The 22,430-nt window shown below is 41.5% G+C and overlaps 1 protein-coding gene across 49 annotated transcripts in view; it reads right to left on the reverse strand.

The window, feature by feature from the left end:
• Positions 1 to 22,430, reverse strand: part of MAP2 (microtubule associated protein 2) — a 212,356-nt gene that overhangs the window by 108,203 nt on the left and 81,723 nt on the right. For 16 of the 49 annotated variants that reach the window (XM_079311141.1, XM_079311138.1, XM_079311135.1 and 13 more), the window contains exon 3: positions 16,991 to 17,056. The exons of 24 other annotated variants lie outside the window; for them this stretch is intronic. The gene's annotated coding sequence lies outside the window, so the exon portion shown is untranslated. Of the gene's footprint in view, positions 1 to 16,990; positions 17,057 to 17,266; positions 17,707 to 22,430 lie in introns of those variants that run through there. 9 more of the 49 variants (XM_079311150.1, XM_079311149.1, XM_079311163.1 and 6 more) reach the window with 7 other exon arrangements.

Below are 22,430 nucleotides of genomic sequence, written 5' to 3' on the forward strand. Positions count from 1 at the left end.
AGACCCAGTCACAGTGGCATTAACCCAGAATTGCTTGAGGCAATTTACAGTCTTCCTTCTTTTGGCCCAAGAGCACACAGGCTAAGCTGTGTCACATCTCAAGTTAATGATGAGGATATTGGGAGACAAGAATCAAGGTTGAGACAGAGAAGTTCAAAGGCCTCCTACCAACGATTAAGTGTAGTCTGACTTACAAAGGCAGAACTACACCATGGTGCTCTTCACTCAGGGAAAAAAAAGGCATTTGATAGGAGAAGATGCCACCAACATAACATTACCTAAAACGTGTGTCTGAATTCTGTAGAGACATATGGTGTCCCAGCAACAGGCTCCACCAGGAGTAAATATGGACACAACTCATCCTGAACATGTGTGACAGTGGGGCCATAAAGTCTGTGAAACTGAAGACAGAATTAATCCCCTGTAACCCAGTATATTTGCTCAGTGTCACAAAATAAATAATCAATTTGCCTCAATTAGAATATATCCTCCTGCTGTCACACAACCTCCTCTTGGCAACTGTGCAGTTGGGTGAAAACAACCCCTTACGTATCAGTAACTAGTGCATAAAATTTTGCCATATTCTAGTATCTCAATGGCTCACTCTGTAAAGTTAGCCAGGGTATTTTCAATTCAGATGGATATATGAGATGGTGTACTTTATTCATCACTTCACCACTAACAGCTTGAAAAGACCAAGAGGATTTAACCAATTAGCCCAAATCTCAAAAAAAAATGAAATGAAGAAATGCCAAAATAAAGACTGAGCACATTCTTGGTATGAAGGCAATTGCTTAATGCAACAAAATAATGCTACAAAACAACTTATTGTATTTATATGTGCACTTGTAATAAATTTGCTTCAGCTCTTTTCAGTTGTTAGCAGCCTATGAAGAAGCAGTCTCACTAACACTACTCCACAATGCTAAGAGACTAATGGATGCTCAGATGCCTTGAGGGGTTGGAAGCAGGCACCTATTCTTTTGGATAAACTGCATGTTGTGAATTACTTGTTCCAATCTTCTTACTCCTCAGGAAAATAAGGTAACTAGTTAAAATAAAAAAACAATCCACCCTAATCTTGCCAGTTACAGGAAAAAAAAAAAAAATAACCCAACCAAAAATAACTTGCAAAATATATTTTATTACTGGAACTAGAAACTGAACCACACTACGCAAGAGGCAAAATCTACAAATGCCGTGAGCTCAAAACTTGCCCCCAATTTTCAGCCTTCCCCCAACAGCTGAAAATGTGCACCAATGGCAAATAATCATTTTTAACATGCTATTAAATACTGAAACACACACAAAGAAGCTGAAAGCCATCCCCAAAATCTACACCATTTTGACTGCATATGCTTTAATGTACTATTTGCAACTAGTCAATAAAACCATACAAATTTGTTTGAATAGAAAAGTGAAAGCATTTAAGTGTAAATTTAAGGTTGAGCCCACACAGCCATGTGTTGCTATTAAACCACTTGTAAGTAACAATTTATTTTAAATGGCCTTTTTGATATTTCCCCCCACCATTCTTACCTTTAACATTCAGCTAGGTCCATCATAATTACTGTGTAAGCATTCATTATAATGATGTAAATATGTGAATTAAAGCACCTTATTTTGTATACATAGAGCACACATTCAAATACTTCTACATTCACACCCAACTGCACCTTAGCTATACCTTGGCTGATTAATAAGGTATGGATCATTATAGTAATTTACTGCATTGAAGATGATCAACCAAGGTTGATTTTTCATTTTCAGATATAAGGATTGTATAACAGTATTATCTGTGACAGCCACAAGCACTTTGGAGGAAATGGCAGTTTGGAAACTAAAGCAAGCCATAGCTCTCCCACCTCAATTTAAGTGAATAATTAAAAGACGAATTTTAATCGTTAATATTAAACAATAGATTGTGCCATCCTGCCAACATTATTAATGTCACTTTTCAGCATAATGCCAACCTCTGGCAAAAGACTCTGCGGTGACAATTCCAATTAACTTTCCTCATCTTTATCTCACCTGTCACCTGTTTAAAAAAGCATGTTTAGTCCATCTACTCCCTGAACAAGACTGACTGCAGCTGAGGTGAAGTGGTGTTCTAAGTCAAGCAGGTCACACCATCATGCTCCACTTTGTACAAGTCATTGTGCACGTTGTCTGAGCTGGCATCTGATCTGCCTTCCTCCCCAGCTGCCTTGTGCCCTGCTGACAGCCTGCCTCTCCTTCCCTTAGCAGAGGGAGGGACCCCTAAGAGCCACTGTCTTCACCTGCAAACTCCAGCAGAAAAGATCCCCATTGGCAAGAGCAGCCCTTCTCATGTCAGTACCTACATTTGCCCAGTGCACTCTTCACTGATCAAAGCAGGTCCTTAGGGGACCAATCCAAAACCTACTGAAGCTGATGGAAGTTTTCACCTGAGTTTCACCAGGCTTTGAACCATATTCTCTTGACAGTATCATGCACTTCTCACAAGTAACACAGAGAGAAAAGGGGAGAACCTGTTTCATGCAATCCTATGTTCCCCTCCCCTTAAGAAAGTGTGGTCAGAAGCATCCCTCTGTTACATCAGGAGTGTTTAGGACCCAAGAGGTGGTTTCAGAAGTCCACCCCAAGCTGGTTTACAGCTGTGGTGCACAGTGCAATGACAGCTACCAGCTGAAGAGACACAGTGGCACCGTGGGATATGTCCTCACAAAAAGCATCTGCTTCCATCCTGGATGCTGCCATGCAGAGGGAGCTGTAGCTGAGTATTTGCATGGTGAACACCACCAGTCTTTACCCCTTTGCCAGGGAGTGAGCTCTCTCCCAAAAGGGAACTCATATGGCAAACCTGAAACCACATAAACCATCATATCCAAGTGGTATGACACCACACAGGTGTCACATAACATCAAAATCCCTATAGACCTAAGAGCAACACTGACTGAGAAGGAATGTGGGCCCAGAGTGAAGAAAACTTCAGCCTTTCTTGGGCATACAACAAAGGAAGTGCATACTTGTTTGTTTAATTATCCACAGCCCCTTAATACACCTATGGGTCAAATGGTGCAGGTTTTGCATACACCTTTAAACCTTTAAGAGCTGACTGAACACAAACATACATACAAGTTTATCACAAGATTAGATGATTCGAGAAAGGGGAAGGTGAAATTAATATACTAAAGTGCTAAACCAGTTGTTAGATCTCAGCTTTCTGACAAAGTGTAGAGAAAAGTTATAGGAAATTCATTGTCCTGAGTCTAGGAGAATTTCTCTTTTTGTGGCCTTCAGTGTCAACAACTGGGTCTTTTTTGGCCAGGAAACAACTAAACCCAGGTTTTCTGATAGCTCTGTCTTGGCATAATCAAACAGGATTCAATAACCCATTTCATATAACATATGCTGTACAATGAACCTTAGGCCTTAACAACAAGTTTCACATATGATGACTTTTAAGTAGTTAAAATGTTAGTTTCTGATGTTTTAAAAACCAAAATAAAAGCATTTGCCATTTTTGATTATACAAGCAAATGCTAGGCTCATGCTTTGCCATGCTACAGACCACAGGATTTCGTTTGCTGCAAAATCCAAAGCACTGTCATTTAGCTCCCCACACTCACCCCATCCACAGCACATTCTAACAGCAATGCCTTCAACTTGTGAATCCTTTTGTATGATCTAGATCCATTCCTGACAAGTGACTGACCCAGTCACCCCAATTTCTAGTGAATATAAGGTATGTACAGGCTTTAGATAAGAACACAAATTCATATAGTTTAGGTATCTACCTCATAGCCTCCAGAAACACATTTTCCACGTGTTTTCTAGGTAAGAAAAAGTAATGGACTCTGCTCTGAGAGCAGAAATTAAATTACTCATCCCAAATTACAGAGAAATCAGTGGAAGATCTAGGAGAAAACTGTCTTCATGCAAGCAATTTTGTCTACCAGCTTCCAGAGAACTCAGAGAGAGCTGCCCCATCATGTAAGCTACTTAAAGTTTATGGACTCTTTTTCATCTCCAACCTTCTCCTCTCCCACTTGCCAGAAACTGCAATTGATACCAGGTAAGTGAGGATTACCAGTTGCATAACTGGAGCCTAAAAAGACAAAAACCAAAATGGAAACACTAAAGTGGGGGAAATCCTATAGTCAAGACAACCCAAGGAGTAGACAGCAAACATGCAATTGTGCCTATTTCTTCAGCCACCAAGGAGATATGGTAGCAGGCTCCCACAGCAGTACTGACACAAACATGCCCCAAGCTCTGGGAACAGCTGTCTTCTCAACCTGTACATTTTACACACACAGTATTATGTGCTGGAGAGTCAAGGCTTTAACCTGAGGGTGCTTATTTGCTCCAATCTACTTTTTTACCCTTTAAGGGTAGCAATTGTTCCATTGTTTACAACTTTAAAATCACAGCAAGTGAATATTTCATAAGATTTCATAAGTGCAATTGTATTGTGTCAGTGTCCCCACACACGTTTTCCAACTCTCAAATAGTTTTATTCAGTGTGTCTCACCATCTACAGTTACTTACCTTTTCTTTTACAATAGTCCAAACACCTCCTTAGTTTTGCTTAAGTGACAATGTAGCAACCTCACAGTCCTTCCTCCTCCCATCCTAAATGCAAACAGTGCTCAGGATGGTTAAGGCAGGAAGAATGAAGGTTCATTTTCTACAAACTGTTATTCACTGCAACAGATCAATACCAAAGCCACACAAGTGGCCAGTCTCAACAGGAATTCACAACAGAATAGGATCTTTCTATTCCCCCTCCTCCTCTGTCACTTTTCTTTTTGTTTTACTAGATTTGTTTTTTCCTCCAAGTTTTGGCTTAAGTTTTGTAGATAGATGCTTCCCCTCCAAGCAGCAAGGGACCCTGACACAGAGCAGCCCTGACCACAAGCACCCAAAAGGAAATATTCTCTAGGTCATTCTCTTGCTGATATTGTCAACTATCACCACCAACAGCCCAGGCACAGCACTCCATAACAATAACCCCTTTAGGATATATTAAGAATAGATTCATGCAGTGCTTACTGGGGCACTTCAAACTTTTTGTAGAAGCTCAACAGATGTCAACAGGAAAAAGACTACAAATGGGCAAAAAGAGGCCAACACATTTCTGCAAAGACCTTAAAATTCAATCATCTATTAACTCACTCATGTACCAACTACCTCCCAACTTTCAGAGGCAAGGTCCTCAGAGTGTTGTTGTATTTCACATCCTGGAGGACTTGCCCCTCCTTTTCACCCTGTCAGCACAGAAACCTTTGTAGGATTTTGATACAGAAAGAGCTAAGACTCCATTCCATTTTTAGCTCACAGATGTGCCCTGGAAAGTGACAGTGTCTGAACCACCCAAAGATAATTCAGTCATCTCTGCACAACCACAAGGCTCCCTGCAGCCCTCAGGAACACAACCATAAGAGGACACTTCCAAAAGCAACAGGGGAACCCTGACTTGCCTGGGCTTAACCTCTGTCTGAGGAAAACAAACACCTTCAGAAATCTTCCAGAAAATTCCTGCTTTCTTGCAAGTATTAAAACTCTAATGACAGCTTGCCAAAGTGTCACTTGGGCACTTCAGTGCTTGCAACCTTTTAAGAAGTTTTCATTGTTGATGTTGAGAACACTTGGAAAGAACAGAATAAAAACACGATGGATAAAACATGAACTGCAGAATGACTCCTATTCGCATCACATGCAGTGCTACAGATCTCCTACAGCTGCTGCATGGAACTGGGTCTGGAAGTACCCAGACCTTCAGCCTGCTTCCTACTGCCATGCCAACAGTGGAACCAACCATCAGCACATGAATCACCACCATCTCCTGACAGCAGGCAAGCAGACTGACTGGGATATGAACTGGCACAACAAACAACATCTACAGTGCATTACTCATTTGCCATTACATTTTTATTACTGTTAGCCTACTTGAAAATGCCTTCAAACCTCTTAACTCTTACTAACAAACTTTTTACAGAGTTCCCTGAAGCATCCTCCACACCCAACAGTTGTTCTCCTTGAAATCCTGGGGTGTTTTTCCCCTCCTAATATAACAAAAAACAACAAAACATGCATTTTTGTTTTCAATTCTTAATGCTTCAGCTACTGGCTAGATGGCCACTGCCTTCTGTTTAAAGCAAAGTGCCTTATTAAAGTGCTGTGATTAATCAGGATTATAAATGCTGCAGTGAGGTCCTTGCTATCAATCACATTTCTTGTGCAGAAAGGCACTCACGCCAAAACAGGGCTCAAACAGGGCTCATTTACCACTATTGTAGTAAGACTATTTTCTGCTAAAAAAGTGGCAGCCTCTTTATTCAATAATGAATGCAGACTGACCAGCAGTTTAGAGACCTAGTAAGATATGGTTAAAGACGATAATAAAACAAAGTTACTGCATGTGAAATAGGACAGATGGCAGCCACACAATAGCCATCAAGTCTATTTAAACAGATAAGTAGTTTTCCTACGCCCAGCCCAGCTCTAGACGTGCTGATTCAAAGGCTGGCTCTTGTCCCATGGAGCCCTCTAACCTAAAACAGGTGCAGAGGTCATGGGGGTCCCTTCCATGCTTTCATTTAGCAATTCACCCATTCTGTCCATCAAGCACAACATAAGAAGAGCCTGGGACAGATGCTCCTGCCTAGCAGTGATAAGCTACGCCTCTGTGCCTTGCAAACACATGCTTCAGACCCAGGGACAAAACAGCACAGCTCTGAGAAAGGCAGGGCCACATTGTGTTGGAAATGTGGCAGGCAGCCTGGCAAGCCCAGTGTTTCACTGGGGTTCTGAGACAAGCTGCCATGGACAGCAGAGGGAAAAAAAAAAAAAAAAAAAAAAAAAAAAAAAAAAAAAAAAAAAAAAAAAAAAAAAAGCCTGTTTTACCTCATAGATGCAAACTTTCTGCACAGACAGAATCGGTGACAGATACAGGGCAAAAGGACCAGAAAACCAGTGTCAGCTGGGGCAGCCAGAGCCAGTGGCTGCAGTGAATATTGAATGACATGGACTGGTGAAAGACTTAATTCTGCTAAGCAGCCAAGGGGCTCAGATCCAAGGCCAATTTCTGCTGTGGGGGAGCATTTTACCAAAAGCAAAAGCTGCTGACAAGCCTGACAAACCAACAACCAGAGACAACTAAAAAATTGCAGGGGACACATTGGGGGGGCTGGTGAGAGACACACAATCAGAGACATCTCAGCAAGTTTCTGTGATGTCTGACAGGCCCTTCCCCTACAGACAGTGCAAGACTGGAACTTTTAATATTTTAAGGATTACTCTAATCCACAGGCTTAACCTTCCTACAGCAAACCTGCAGAGACAGTGCCACTGCCTTTGTGCTGCCAAGCAGCCCATCAGCCACAGCCCTACCAGTCAGCATTTCAGGCACAGCCAGCAGCTGTGGATTCCTGCAGGAGCTGAGGGTCCCTGCTTCCCACTTCACTGACATCTTGCACTACTTCCCCTTTATAGATACCTGCCTCCCAGCGATCTCTGCAAACAGGATTGCTGGGAAATGAACGTGAGTTCAGTTCTCATAAACACTCATGGCTGTAAATCCTCAAAGGCCTTGTCATAATATGACTTTCTCACAACATAGTTTATTATACAACTAATTCTTTCTCTTGATTTAAGAAGAAATTAGTGAAGCTGCAAGAAAGCATATTAGCACCATAACATCAATCCAGAGGTGGTGTAAGAGTCTAATAATAAGAGAAAGGCTTCAAAAAGTGTTTTGTCATTATGACTTCTTAACACCTGAAAGGCTTCAAAAAGTGCTTCCTCATTATGTCTGCCTAGCATAATCACTCTTTAACTCCTGAAAACTACATGTGGTATTGGACCACTGAGGCCATAAAAATCAAGGTGGAACTGGTGCAAAGCCTGGAGGGGAAAGCAAGGGGCAGAATCCCTGACCTTTGCCTTTTCCCACCCCATCACCACCATCACCTGCTGCAAGACACCCCAAGGCCTCCAGGATGCTGTCCTCTTGGGGAGAGCCCCCCATCCTGCACCCCTGGACCAAAGAGAGTTGTGGAACCCCAACCCTGCTCCTGCAAATTTTTACACAGAGACTCAGCTTTCTTTGCTTCTCTGGGTTTAAACCTGCTCGTAACAGGTGGTAACATATTTTTGACAGAATGCACATTAACAGTTTGGACATTTCATTACATTTAGTAAGCTATTCAAACAGAAACACATGTGGAAAGGAGATGCTCACATCTGGGATTATCCTTCACTGCATGCCTTGTCTAAGATTTATCAAGCCAACAGCCAATTCCATAGTTGGCACACTAGGCCAAATAAGAGTATTTATTAAATTATTTTAAGAATTTTAGCTCAGTAACAATATTTCAGAACACCTAAATAACCTTTCTGCCTGAGAAGATAGAAACAATCATCTCCCCTCTGACAGATGTAGAAAGTTAAAAAAAACCCCACCCTAATACATCCCAAACACTGGGGTTTTATAAACTGAGTGAAATTCTGGGTGAGAGAAAGAAGAGACATTATTTTCTTCCCAACCTGACACCATGGTTTTATATATATTTCTATATTATATTTGATTATGCATATATATACACACAGGACAAAATCATATTTGATTACAGGAAGAAACTTATTTGTTCCAGAAATTAGTCTGTCCATAGTATTTTACTGCAAGAGATCTCATAAAAATATTTCTAATTTCAGCACTCCTTCACTGATATTAGATAGAAGAGTTTGTTTTGGTACTTCTCATGCCCATTTGGACAGTGCAGGAAGGAATTTTATAGGTCACAACAGTGTTATTAAAAGGGCTGTTTTTAATAAAGAGAACTCCAGAAAATGCAAACACTAATAAAATGTAGGTGAACATGTGGACACAGATGCAATGATTCGACTGTACTCCCACTACTTTTCTCCACTCTTGATGACAGATTGATATTTGGGGGAAAATCATAAATATTTTTTAAAGTCACTCACCATGGCTCAGTACTTATGTTTGGCCTGCTGGGCTTGGATTAGCCTTTAACACATGAAGAAAATAACAATGAAAATGTTTTGGGTTGTACAGCCAAGAAGCATTTTGTAGCACAGTTGCAGTCCCATCAAATCACAATCCACAAGGAAACTGAGGTGGTTTTGGTGCTGGAGACATCTCTGAAGCAGAACCACAACCCTCTGCCAAGCTGCCTACAAAGGATATCACAACAGCCCTAAGCTTCCCTGTGCCCCTTTTCAAACACAGCAGCACAAGATAGAGGAAGTTTAACTGCACAGATCTCTTTACAACTGAGAGAAGAAAAAATGAATGCGACCTTCAGCAAAAGGCACAGATGTGTCCCTCCTGCTTGTGCAGGAGAGCTGGAGTCCCAGCAGCAGTGTGACACAGCTGACAGCAGGAGCAGTAGCCCTCTGCTCTTGTTCCCTCCATTCAATGTGCTAAATAAGATTAAACAAGTTGCATTTCCTACAGACACACAAAATCAGGAATGACAGCACACAAAAAAGGTACCTCTAGGCTTTGCTCAATCTGCAAATATCGTTCTGAGGTAAAAGTTACAGGACAACAACACTGAAAATAACAGGACTTCACCACAATAACAATATGCCCACTCAAACACTTCAAAGAATCCAACCTAGCCAGTTCCATGCACTAAGGGCCATCCCACCACATTGAACTAACAGGTTTATGAAGATCAAAATCTCTGACTACTCTGCTCTAACACCTACCCACCCACTCCAAGAGTTGCAAAACACAACATTTATGGGACACAGCAGAACTAATGGGAACCAAGAGATGTGCATCAGTTCAGAGTGATACCTGAGTGCCAGGCAAACACAGAGAATGCTGCTTTTGTTTTGTTTGTTTTCTTTTCTTATGAATTTGTTTCTCTGGGGACTTTTATTTTTTACTGATTTCTTTCGGGGAGTTATTTATGGTTTGCAAACTATGAGCTGCATGGATGCCTTACTTGTGTCATGGAGAATTGTTTCCATCTCTTTTATTCTATAATTAATCACTAAAGTGCTCAAGTTTCCCCCTCGTAATGCACACAGTGGTAGTTAAAGTTTTTACACAGACTGCTAGTACACAATTGTAGCTGTATACATTAGTCTTGAATTTACCTTTCCATAATTACTTCCACAAGTGTTTGCTGAAAGACATGTTTACTAATGGACACTAAACACCATGAACTTAAGAGTGAGCTCATTCCTTTAGACCTTCAAGGGCATTTGTTTCAGGGAAGGTCGTTGCAGTGAGCAGTTCTGCCCATGCCTCACTCTGACCTTACAAGTATTGCTCTTCTTATTACTCATTATGTAACACCACCACTACAAATAATGGCACCAAGTCTTGCTTTAATGATTGCTAATATGCTTAGCTGCACTGCAGCCATATTCATGGCAACTTTCCAAGAGGAGGATTCAATTCTCCTAGGCACTGCATATCCACCCAAGAAAAATACCAAGCTTCTGCTCAGGGGGACATCAAGAGTAGCTCTGAGTACAACTGAGCCCACAGCAAAAGGTGCTGAGCACAAACCTTTGTGGACCCCTGTGGGTTCTGGAAAGAGTGGTCAGCCCTTCTGTATATTCTTAGTACTATGGGAAATGGGGGGATCATAGAATTTTAAATCTAAGCTTTCCATCTTTTCTGAGGGCGTTCAGCACATTACCAAGGTTCTCAATTTGTAGCTTTAATTTCTATTTTATTATGTGTATGAAAAAATAGTGCTATCTTGACTCATTCTTTGGCTTCTAATGTTCCTTCAGTTTCATCATCATTTTGCTAAACCCAAGAAAAGATTACTCAAATGTTGTCTTGTCATTTAGAGATTCAGACATACATGTAGGAGCTGCACACTGGCTGTAGCAGAGTATGTATTATGAGTAAGGAGCTCAAAGCACTTGTTTCACCTAAAAGTAAAGCATGTGCATTTCCAATTTCTTATAAATTTTAAAAAGACACAGGATCAACAGTTGGACTACACTTGACTTTTCCAGAAGCCTGAGGAAGTCATTGGAGCAGAATGTCACTTGGTCATGGATCTGTCCTCACTGAATGGCAGACCATGAGTGTGGCTGAGCAACTTTTAGGGTGGCCAGGATTACACCTGGCTGTAGCTCCAGGATGAGGAGCTATAGCCAGGTAGGAGCTTTAGTGAGATTATGGTGGCCTGGCAACACAGACTTGCTGGCATACACTTGAAATGCAGCAATGACTAAGGCCAGATTTAATATGTATTTATCAATACAGGTATCAGCCATCTTGATACATCATAAACTTGGTTTACACCCCATTGCCAGCATGGAGGAGTCTAATGCCAATTCATCTGCCAGGCCGCCATAATCTCCCTAAAAGGTGCTGAGAAGGGGTTTGGATCAATGCAAGTAAATCTCTCCTTAAAGAGATTTCAGTTAAACTGTTGCAACTATGGAAATACTAAAGCAGATAGTTCTGTCCTAAATTATGAAATATTAGTGGATTTATCCCTTCTCTAACCCCTGCCAGAGACTGCTTCAGGTATACTATGACTGCAGACTTTTTATATCTGATTGCAGGCAGAGACAAAGGCAAGCTGGAGCTACCAGTAAGCTTGTGTTGTGGTGTGCTCAGGGCTGGGACAGTGCAGCAGTGCTGAATCCCAACAGGGCAGGCTGGTTTCCAGGGCTGCACTGCCCAAAGGCAGAATCTGATCAATCTCCATGTTGTTACAGCCCTGTGTTGTCCACTTCTGCTGCCCTTTCTCCATGATACCTCAGCCTCAAGTATTTTTAAAAATGGGGGGGTGTAAAAAATCCACCCTGGCAAGGGAGACTTCTAAGCCTGTGAAACTCCGAATCAACTCCACTGACGCCTGAAATTGCAAATTATCAGCTCAGAAATGTCAACAAAGACCCTCCTATGCTCAGAGAGGATGCAGAATACAGCTGCAAGAGAGCAGCAGTGCTGCCAAGAAGCTCATGTGGGGCCTGAGAACACACTGACCAACAGCTCAGCCCAGCAGCACAGGGATGTATATGGCAAGTGAACACAGCTCCTGGCACTGTAGAGCAGGAAGAACTAAGGGCTTTCTTTCTCCAGAGCAAAACCCAGGCACCAGCTCAGCAGAACCTCCTCTCTGTTGTACTAGCTATGCTTGGGCTGTGCTGCCCTGTCCTTGCAGTGGCAGTGATTTGTCAAGGAACTTTTCACAGATGTGTTGTGACCTTGTTTTCACATCTGTATCTCAAACACCTGAAACAGATGTTTGAGAATGTGCAAGTGCCCAGAGCTGTCCCATGTACCTTTTTCTCCCCAGCCAAATTCAAGGCTATGAACTCTACCATAAGATCAAGCTCCTCAGTATCAAATGCTACCATGCTGAGGAGCAGCAGTGCTCAGGTCCCTTTGGGCATGTGGAAGGAAGCAACTTGGGAACTACAAAGAGGCAACTGGATGATACAGGGACTTTTATCCTGCCACTTAATACACACACACCTTTGATCTTTCTCCTATTGCTCTCTATTCCTGTCTCCAGCAACCATGAATCCCTTCCCTTTGACAATAAAAAGGCAAAGAAAGGCACCTCCCTGCACATAATTTATTTTCTTGAAGCCAATTAAGGCATACATTTGCATTTTTAAGCAAAATATACACACCAAATGAGAAGAAGAAGAGATAAATGCAGTTTACTAACCATATACACTGGAAAAATCACCTTATCATAAGAACTGGAATGACTCAGAAAATAAATGTAAATAGCTTCTGTGATTTAGCACCAAGTGACACCCAATGTATCAAAATAAATTGCCCATGATTTCTCGTAAGTTCCATGCTAATGCACTCTGTAAAAGGTCAGTGAAAGCAGCAGCAGTGCATAACTATCTACAGGCTTCACTTGGTGGCAAATAATGGAATGAATTGTCCCCTGAGCAGGATGGGAAAAGGAAGTTAATCTGCACCTCCAGCCTTTCAGGGAATGTTCCAGGGTTGTAAAGCATGAGTCAGCAGCATGGCTGCTACAGAGGCTTTTTCCTAGCATGCTACTGGCAACACAGACTCTGCCTTTCACAGTTTTGGTATGCCAGCTAAGTGTCCATCAGGAAACAGCCATTCTTTTGGGGGGACAGATTAATTGATTACTATTTATTCATTAACATCTTAAATGTCATCACTGACCTCTATGATCACAACATAATTCATTACAGCAAAGAAGAAGAAAGAGTTAAGTTGATGGGTGATGCTGGGAGAAATCAAGTCTTACTAAATGTATTTTAACATTTTTATTGCTACTGCTACTGCAAACACCTTTGTTACCACAGCCAAAACAAAACCCACCATCCTAAGTCTCATCATCAAATCTAGCAGCTTCCTGTAACCAAGGATCTTAATAATTTTGTGAAGCTGATGAATACTTCTCCTGAGAAATACACTGGCATTTCTTTGTCTGTTTTAGAGACAATGAAAATAAGGAAGAGGACACGAACTTTTGGGAATTAACCCAGCACTTACTGCCATTCAGGCCTGCACCTAATCAGGTGCACCTTCTTCCTCCAGCTGAGGCCATGTCAGCCCAGCTCCTGGTCCAGTTCATCCTCCACTGGATTCTTTTGCTTTAATGATTACTTTCTTAACAAATTACACAGGGTCCTTTCTAACATTACCAAACTTCTGCTGTCTAACTATCTCTAGCTTTTAATACTTAAGCGTAGCTTGACACAGAATTAAAGACAGAAACTTTTCTTCCTAGAAATGAAAACAGAATTAAATTGAATTCTTCCTTTAAATGAAGAAAGCACTGCCATAACCTCGCCACTCAGTGCCTGTCACCTTCCCAACATGCACACAATGGCCAGTCAGCAGCCAGAGCAGTTCTAGAGCACCTTGTGTCCTGCCCAGCTGGCAGCACGTGGCCACACAGTGACTGGAATAGTGGAAGCTCTGGCACAGGAGAGGAAACAAGATACAAACACATATGAAAAAACTTTCATCAGGATCTATTATCTCCAGTTTTGGTCACTGAAAGTTTTATGTAGATTATGTTCTTTGTAGATAGTAGCTTTTGAGTCCTTGGCCAATTTCAACCTGTTTTGTTACAAAGGTAACTGCCTTCCTACAAGTCCCATGAAAACTGACATTCAAGTAGAAAAAGCAGATCCTGCAAGTGACCCTGCTCACACTGCAGCTGGAAGAAAAGCCATAATACAGGACTCTTAATTGCCATCAAATGATTTGCCTATGAGATAGCCTTTGTAATCAGTAGAACAGCAGAAAAATCATCACTGAGAATTGCTCATCAAGCATAAGACATAAATCAAAGTCAGCACCATTGATTCCAATGCTCAAACCACTACTTGTTTCATGTAACCATGGGACAAGACAACATTAACCCCAGTGATCTCACCCTAACCTGAGCAAACAAACTGAGGATGCTGAGACCCAGCCTAGAACAGCCATCAAGCAATTGGCCTCCTTACCTACTCTGTGAGGATCACTAAGAGCAGGGCTAAAACACAGATGACAATCTCAGGGCAGGGGCAGACCTGGAGGCCCAAGTCCACTCCTGAAGCTGCAGGACAGCCCTGGGGATGAACTGACACCATGACACCACTGATGAAATGACACCACGTGTTCCTTCTGGGTGCCTTTGGCGCATTTGGTCACCATGTCATGTGTTTAATTGAAGGTGAGTGCCAAACATCACGTCATCCTGGCTGTAAGCCTTGGACTCCACAAACTGGAATCCAGCACACCTCACTGCTGCTGCACACTCTGGCTTCTTGTATCAGCTAACAACATGCTTTTCTTTTGATATTCCAAGCCAACTTAGGCTACCCCTGTGGCCACAGGATTTTTAAGTCCTGTCAATCTAGAATTAACTTTCTTCTTACAGTCTCACTGCCCCTTACCTCTTCATCAAGAAATTTATATTGTTTGAAATAACTTCCATTTTTGCCAGTATAACATCTCATTTTCTTCTTTGTAGCCCAAAGGAATGATTTGTATCATGAATCTTAAAAATCCAGATAAAAGCAGGAGGCCAAAATGACTGCTAAACCAGAAGTACAAGAAATGTATATGAACGTTTATATGCAGTAAAAAAATCGAGTCTCCACCAACTCTGATTTAGTAACAAATAGCTGATGCCCTTTCTTTGTTTTTAGGATACCACAGAGGACTGATAAGATGCTGTGCACAGGAGATAAGAAACATTTCCATAGCAGATGAAAACCTGCTAGGATCTGAAAGGATCACATAGTCAAAAAATTAGACTCTTTATCCATCAATACTACAAAAACTAGGCAGTTCTACTCGCCTGCTAACAATGCTATCATTCTATTTGTGAAAGATACTTCCTTTCCCCTTCTCCAATGCTGCAGCAAAACCTTGGATTCTGACATCAAGCCCAGCAAGCAGTATTAGTCCTTGAGACAGAGTTTGCAAAATACTAATGAAATCAGAAGGAGACTGCAGTTTGGCTTGTTGCCTTGAACAATGGAAGCAAAATTAAAAGAAGAGGGAAGAGAAGAGACTTGCTCTTAGCTAACATCAAATCACTGAATGTATTTTTCACAAATTAAAGCATTTTAAGCACTATTTACTACAGGCTTTTCTATTTCAATGAGTCTAGTGATAACTGATACCAGGAGGAAACAGTATTAAATGCAGCTAAGATAAACTAGCAAGTAAAGAATTCCTTTCAAGAATTTTATTCAGCCAGGAAAATCTATTAGGTAAAAAGCCTTCTGCCAATGACAGAAAAAATACAAGGGCCAAGAGAATGGAAAGATGTGTAGAAGAGAAAAACAAAGAAGAGAACTGTATGGAAGAAAACAGGAGAGAGAATATCTGGAAATATTCACAATGCTTTCCCTTTGAGAAAAGCATCTATCAACCAGTCCTAGAAATGAATTTCAGTGATCTTGGTTATTCACCACCTTTCTGAGGCATGCTGTGCTGTTAGCAGTGGCCCACACCTTTGCCAGTGCCCAGGTTCTGGCTTGGGACTCCTGCCTATCTGGGGAGCCACAGTGGCCATTTCAGGCATGCAGGCTTTCTCAAAGAATGAAACATAACCTCCGTTCCAGAAAAAAATCTGTGGGTTTTTTTTAAGATTTTTTAAAGGCCCTCAAAAACTTCAGACTAAATCCACATGCATATTGTGATTGCACACATTTCCTCCAGGTCTAAATGCAGACCTCAGAAGAATTATCACCTGTAGGGCACCACAACAGAGAACAACACCATAAAGTCTGGTTTGGTAGGTTTGGGTGAGAACTGGCATTTGAGAAGTTAATTCAAGATGGATATACCTTCTCCTCTCTCCATCAAGGTGAAGGGAGCAGATTTTCAATCCTGCCTAGATTTTGATTTTTTTTTTTTTTGAGCACAGTCCTCACTGCAAATCAATGAAATCTTTATTCCTGACACACCTGGAAGTCCAATACAAAGTAACTTAGAGATTTTATTTTGTAACATTTTATCTCCCCCTTTCCTTTACAGGGGCAAGGGCTTAGAGTAACCACAGCAAAAAAGGTACTAGGGAAAGAGGACAATAAACTGCTACTCTTGTGAATTAGCAATGACATTGTCAAAAAAACCCCAGCTTGTTTTCCTCTTTTTGATATGCAGCCATAATTTCTGAAGTGTCAGTTTAACCCTGTCCTTGCTGATGCTAAAATCAGTACTAGGAAAACCCCAAATGTGGTATGACAGGAGGCAGCTTACACCCTGGCTATACTAACACAAGACAATAGACAAGCATTTGGGTTGTACCTCACCCTTTGGTAGCTGCAGCCAAAAGGACTAATTAGTTACCTAGAGCATATGCTTACACATCAAAAATAACTTCACAGTGCCTGGCATAACAATGTGAAAATCTCTGCAAAGCTGACAAAAAAAACCCCAAAACCAACCTACTATTGTTTAAATCGAAAAGGAAAAACTAAATAACAAAGAGCAGCCCACACCCTGTACCACAATCATTCTCACATTCAAAGAGAAGCATCCTACCTTTCCGATCTTTGAACAAGAAGATTCCAATCAGCACGCTGAGTCCAAGTCTATACACTGAAGAATCTGCTAATACAAAACAAAGGGAGGGGCAAAAAAACCCCGAAAACACTTATTTTTTGCTGAAAAACAGTTTTTAGCTATGAGAAAAGTTTTTCTTCTGTCATACAAAGATAAAAATGCATACAGTCATCTGTGTATGAAGGTGTGTCTGCATATAAGACACACTATGCATACATCAATGTATTTATAAACAAATCCACAGAAGTTTATTACCTATTCATTTTAATTCATCCAGCGTGCACTGCTACAGATTTTAATCTACAGCAGAAAAAATCCAAAAAGCTTCAGCACAAAGGTATAACTCTCTCAAATTCTCAACAAACAAACAAAGCTGACATTTTTGAAATAAAATCATTACCAGCTCATATGCTGCCATACCACAAAAGCCTATCCTTAAATTGCTGCATAATCATTCTCCCGGAGTGTTGTTATCCATCGGTTCGCTGCCTATCTCCAGACAGACGCAGTCTGCAAGCCACCAGCTCGTATCTACCATGTGTACGTCAGGAAAAGGAAAACTGCAAATAAGGAGAAGTCCCCGCAGTGGTGAGAAGGAATAGAGGGTGAGTGGGAGAGGAAGAGGGAGTTCACTGGCCACAGAAATTTCGAGAACGACGACAAGGCAGCCAGCTCCGCCATCATCCACTTACAATAGGATGCTGCACCTCGCGGCGGCTGAGGCGGTTTGTCAAGGGGTTGCTGGTATCAAATGCCTGACAGGCATTTTAATTGCTTCCAACCAAGTGTGTCCCCAGGAACCGGGCCTTTAATCCTATGAATATCATCAACTGGTTTCTTTTGTGCTGCTGCCAGACACACACAAGCCTGCACTGCACACAGGCAGCGGCACACCCGGGTTCTGCCGTGATGCTGATCCAAATCCCAAACGTGATAAAAAGGAGGTCTGGAGGGAATTAGTATTTTCTGCTTTTTGCTCTCTCCCTTTTACTTTTCTATCTAGTGCTGCTCCTGTGTTGGAACCAGCTTGACTATGCTATTTGAGCCTTGCATTTGCTTATTCACACCAAGGGGAAATAAAGCCAGGGAAAATGCAGAAGTGCTGCAGGACTGTAGGGGCAAGTGAGGACCCTGCAGGACTAATACAAGAATATAACAGGGCTCACTGCAGAGTTCAGCTCAGAAACAAGTTCTTTGTGAAGTGAGGACTTCAGTTAAACTGCCACAATTCAATTGTTTTGTCTGCTTTGATCTCATCTCCTTATTCCAAGGTTTTCTTAAGGACAGTATTAATCTCAGTAGGAAAAGTAACCTGTGAATCTGGAAATCACCCCATGTTCTGTGAGGAGCTGGGGTGATAAACAGCTCAGGTGGGGAGGGATCATAAAGAAGGGGTAGAGAAATATAAATGGATTTTTAAATAGAGTATGAGAAAAATTAAAAGATGAACTGGTTTGTTTTCAAGCATTTTAAGCTTGTAATAAAACAGTACACACAGCAAAGCAACAGTCGGTAAGAAGTAACCAATGAGCCCAGCTTAAGGACTGAAGAAAAGCTTAAATTTCCCTGCACTCAGGACACACAAGTCAACTAGGTTCATTTCCAGCAGTAAGCTGGTGCTTCTCAGTCCCTGTGACAGCAGAGCACTCGACAGGAAAAGCTATCAACAGGAAAAGGAAACATCTCCCTACCACAAATTTGGGAGAAGTCCCACCAGACCCCCTCTGAGTGGGACAAGGGACTTACAGGAAGGAGTAACCAATTTCTCACTATTTCCACGGGTTTTCTCCCAAAATTTTGAGGGTAGAGGGATGCAAAGGGAATCAATTTCTTTCTGCCTTCCCCCATAACCACAGGATGACTTCACACATCCATCAAGCGTTGCATCAAACAGAAATTCCACCCCCACTGCTATAAACAGATCTCAGTAACTTAAGAGCATCTGTCCTGAGCTGACAGTTTTTCCCCACTCTCTCAACCACCACAGTGAGGAGGATGAGGAAATGGAGGAAGGTAGGCTGCATGGGACAAGGACAACAGTGGAACAAGTACCACATGGTGGCAAAAAATGCCTTTTGGAAGGAACAGAAAAACCAAGCAGGAGTTGCACTGGCACAATTCTTAGACCCTTCCTCTGAAAAAGCCTCCTGTGACTCACAGGAAGGGGTGCCTGCTGCTGCTAAACCTCCCACTGCAGAGATCATCCTCTGCAGAAACCAAGGAAACCCTAAATCCTGCCTCGTCTTCCTCAGCTCCACCATTTATCAGTTGGTGCTTGTTCACAGCCTTGCTACGATCTCTCCCTCACCTCCACAGCTCCCCTTCACCAGCCAAAGCAACCAGGAGCTCTGGAAGGTCCCACAAAAACACTGTGGAGCTGGGATGGTGGAAGAATAAAAGTCCTGAAAGCTGTCCTGTAATTTCTCTCAGAGGTTCTAACAGAACTCAGGTGGCTCACAAGGGATGGATACACATTTCCAGTCTGTGTCCCTCACCCTGGTGCCCAGGGATGAATCTTCAACCAGCTACCCAAATCACCTTCAGTCTGTCCATGCAAGTATTTCCAGATACACAATCTGCTCAAACAGCCCATGGCAAATGGCTTCATCCTCAGATACTGCAAATAAAAACCATCTTAATAATCAAGCTTGTTCTGGCTGCCCTGTGATATACATTTTCATGCCTAAAAAAATACTTCTGACAAGACAAAAGGCATAAGAGGAGATAGGGATGAAGAGTCTAATCCAGATAGATGCTGGAACACAGAGAGCACTCAGCCCTGTCTAAGATTTAACCTCATTTTTACCTGGCTTACTCACAAAAGTAGGAAACTCATCACTCATGAAATCAGTGCATCCCAACGCAATGAAAACACAAAGGCAAATAAGCTGACAAGTCAAAATCCTGGAAATTATTAAATTACTTTTTCATCATTGTACTTCTCAAAGAGGATTAAAGACATTTACAATCTCAGTAATGGAGGTGGTGAGACTGTGACTGAGGCCTGATATAAACTCTAAATGATTTTTGCTGGTTCAGGTGGGTTTAACTTCATTAACACATTCACACAAGATAATGAATTTCATTACTGTCCAGCTGCAAACTGGGTCCCTCTGTGCAAAATGCTGGGCAAAACAGAAGACATCTGGCATTATAAATTAGAAGATACAAAACCCTAAATAGATAATAGTAGTGTTCTCCTCATGTTCAGGATAATGAGGGGGTGAGGGGAGGAAAGAACAATCATCAGTTTGGGCTTTCCCAAGGTCACACATGACCAGTGTTCCCAAACAAACAAAAAGGTGCTTCCACAACCTCAGCTTAAGATCTTTCTATCCAAATCACTGCTGAAGCCTTGCAAGCAGTGTTTAACAAAAGACTTGTGGGTTGGTTGCTACTTTTTTAGCAAAGACTGGATGAACATTTTATGCAATGCTTAAAATAGCTTCCAATATCATCAGTGATGGAGATTATGAGGCATAGGTCTACTGAACAGGAACTGCACCACTCTGGTAAAAATAGCCCTGGAACAGGGAATTTTCTTTTTATTCACTATTGTCTTAGAACTTGCAACAGGGATGACTGCCTTCTGGAGAGTGTGAGAGGAGACAAATGCTTCACCAGACTCTAAATATTGTCTGATCTTCTGCAGTAGCAACAAACATCAGACTATCTATTTTACCATCCATTTGATGGAAAAATAAAATAGAAGAGCATTAATTATTCTAGAAAAACAGATGCAGTTTAGCACACTAGCTCTGTCACCAGGGCTGTGTAGTGAGGAAGGCTGTAAGGGTGGAGTCACTGCCCTCCTCTCTGTGGTTACTGACAAAACAGAGGATGGATGTGGAGCAGTTATGAAAAGCCACAGGCTGAGTTAGCAGCCTCTGTGGGTAACAAGGATTTCAAGGCAGGTTAGAAAGATTCAGAATGGAGGGGGACCCTGGTTTTCAGTCTTCTCCTCAAAGTAGAAGCAAGCAGGAGCTGATCTGCCCACCTTGTGCATGAAGCTACCAAATTCTTTGAATTTCTGAGGAAATCCTTTGTTTCTAGCTTAGAGACCAGTAAGAACAAAAGAATAAAAAAGCAAAATTTATTAAATGTGTTTGTTAGACCATAAACTTTTTATGTATATGTGACAGAGATACTAGTAACAGCTGCAATGAATGCTTTTGTATAGTTACCCCAAAATAAACCATCCCTTCTGTCCTGGGTACTGCACGTGGAGGGGAACAGCTTGTTCAGCCTACTGTTTCTGGGGTGCTAGTGACACTGACAGCTGGGCAAAAACAAGCACCCAACCTCAAAACACATCCAGAAAGGAAAAGCAAAGAGAAGAGTGAGCAACCATACCCCAAATTTTGACATGGCAGAAGCAAGTCTCCATCTCAGAGAATCCCTGAAATGTTATAAAGATACCTGATGTGTCTCAACTGGCACAGCCTAAAAGTGTCTTGTGACTGCACTGCTCCTGAAAGCCATCTAAATTTCCAGTTGATTCCCTCTGTTTTCCCCATCTCAGAAGCAATTGACAGCAGTCAGCAGTGGGAGGCTCAAAGATTGTATGAGTGAACACACAGCCCTTGCCCTGATGGGTGTTCACGTGACAAGCTGTGCATCAAAGAGAAACACCAACTGTTTCTCCATCATATCACATGGTTTATGACTAAGAAAATATTGCAGATAGAATCTGTATCACTTGTTCTCACCTTTTCCCTCTCCTGGCCTACCAGTGGGGTGATGAGTCAAGACAAAAACTTGCTTACTGTAAAATACCACAGCTACTGTAATAGAATTTATTAATATATCTGTTTGCACTTCACTTAACCAGGGAGCCTAATGCTTTTAAATTAAGTGTCATGTCATGATTTTTAACAGAAGCCTTAGCTATTATTCTATATTAAATTTATAAATAAAATATTCTAAACGAATGAATCATTTGTTGGAGCAGATTTTGCAAAACAGGCAATTAAAATATAAACAAAGCTGGCGTGGTCTTAAAGACATATAAAGCAGTAACTGCAATGCAAAATAGATAGATTTAGCTGTTGGTCTAATCATAGGTTTTGGATAGTATTTCAATTCAAACGCCATTTATATTTAGGAAAACATGTTTTTTTTCAGTCAGTAGGAAGCTAGTATATAGTTAATATATATTAACTGAAAATAGTTAATAGTATTTTCAGTACTGAAAATAGAGGTTTGCCTGAAACAGGTTGGTATCTGTTACCCATTCCAGTGAAAAGGTATTTGGTCCTTAACTTAAAAGATCAATATTTTCTCAGAAATATGTTGTCGCCTTCCTAAAAGCTGCCAGATGATTATTTTCTCTTGTGTCCATACTTTCCTTCAATATTTTTTTTTTTTCATTTGGTTAGCTCAGCTAACTGCTGTTCCTCGACAGCGAAACCAACCAGAC

Source organism: Erithacus rubecula (genome assembly GCF_903797595.1).
Source record: "Erithacus rubecula genome assembly, chromosome: 8".
In the NCBI taxonomy this organism is placed as follows: domain Eukaryota; kingdom Metazoa; phylum Chordata; class Aves; order Passeriformes; family Muscicapidae; genus Erithacus; species Erithacus rubecula.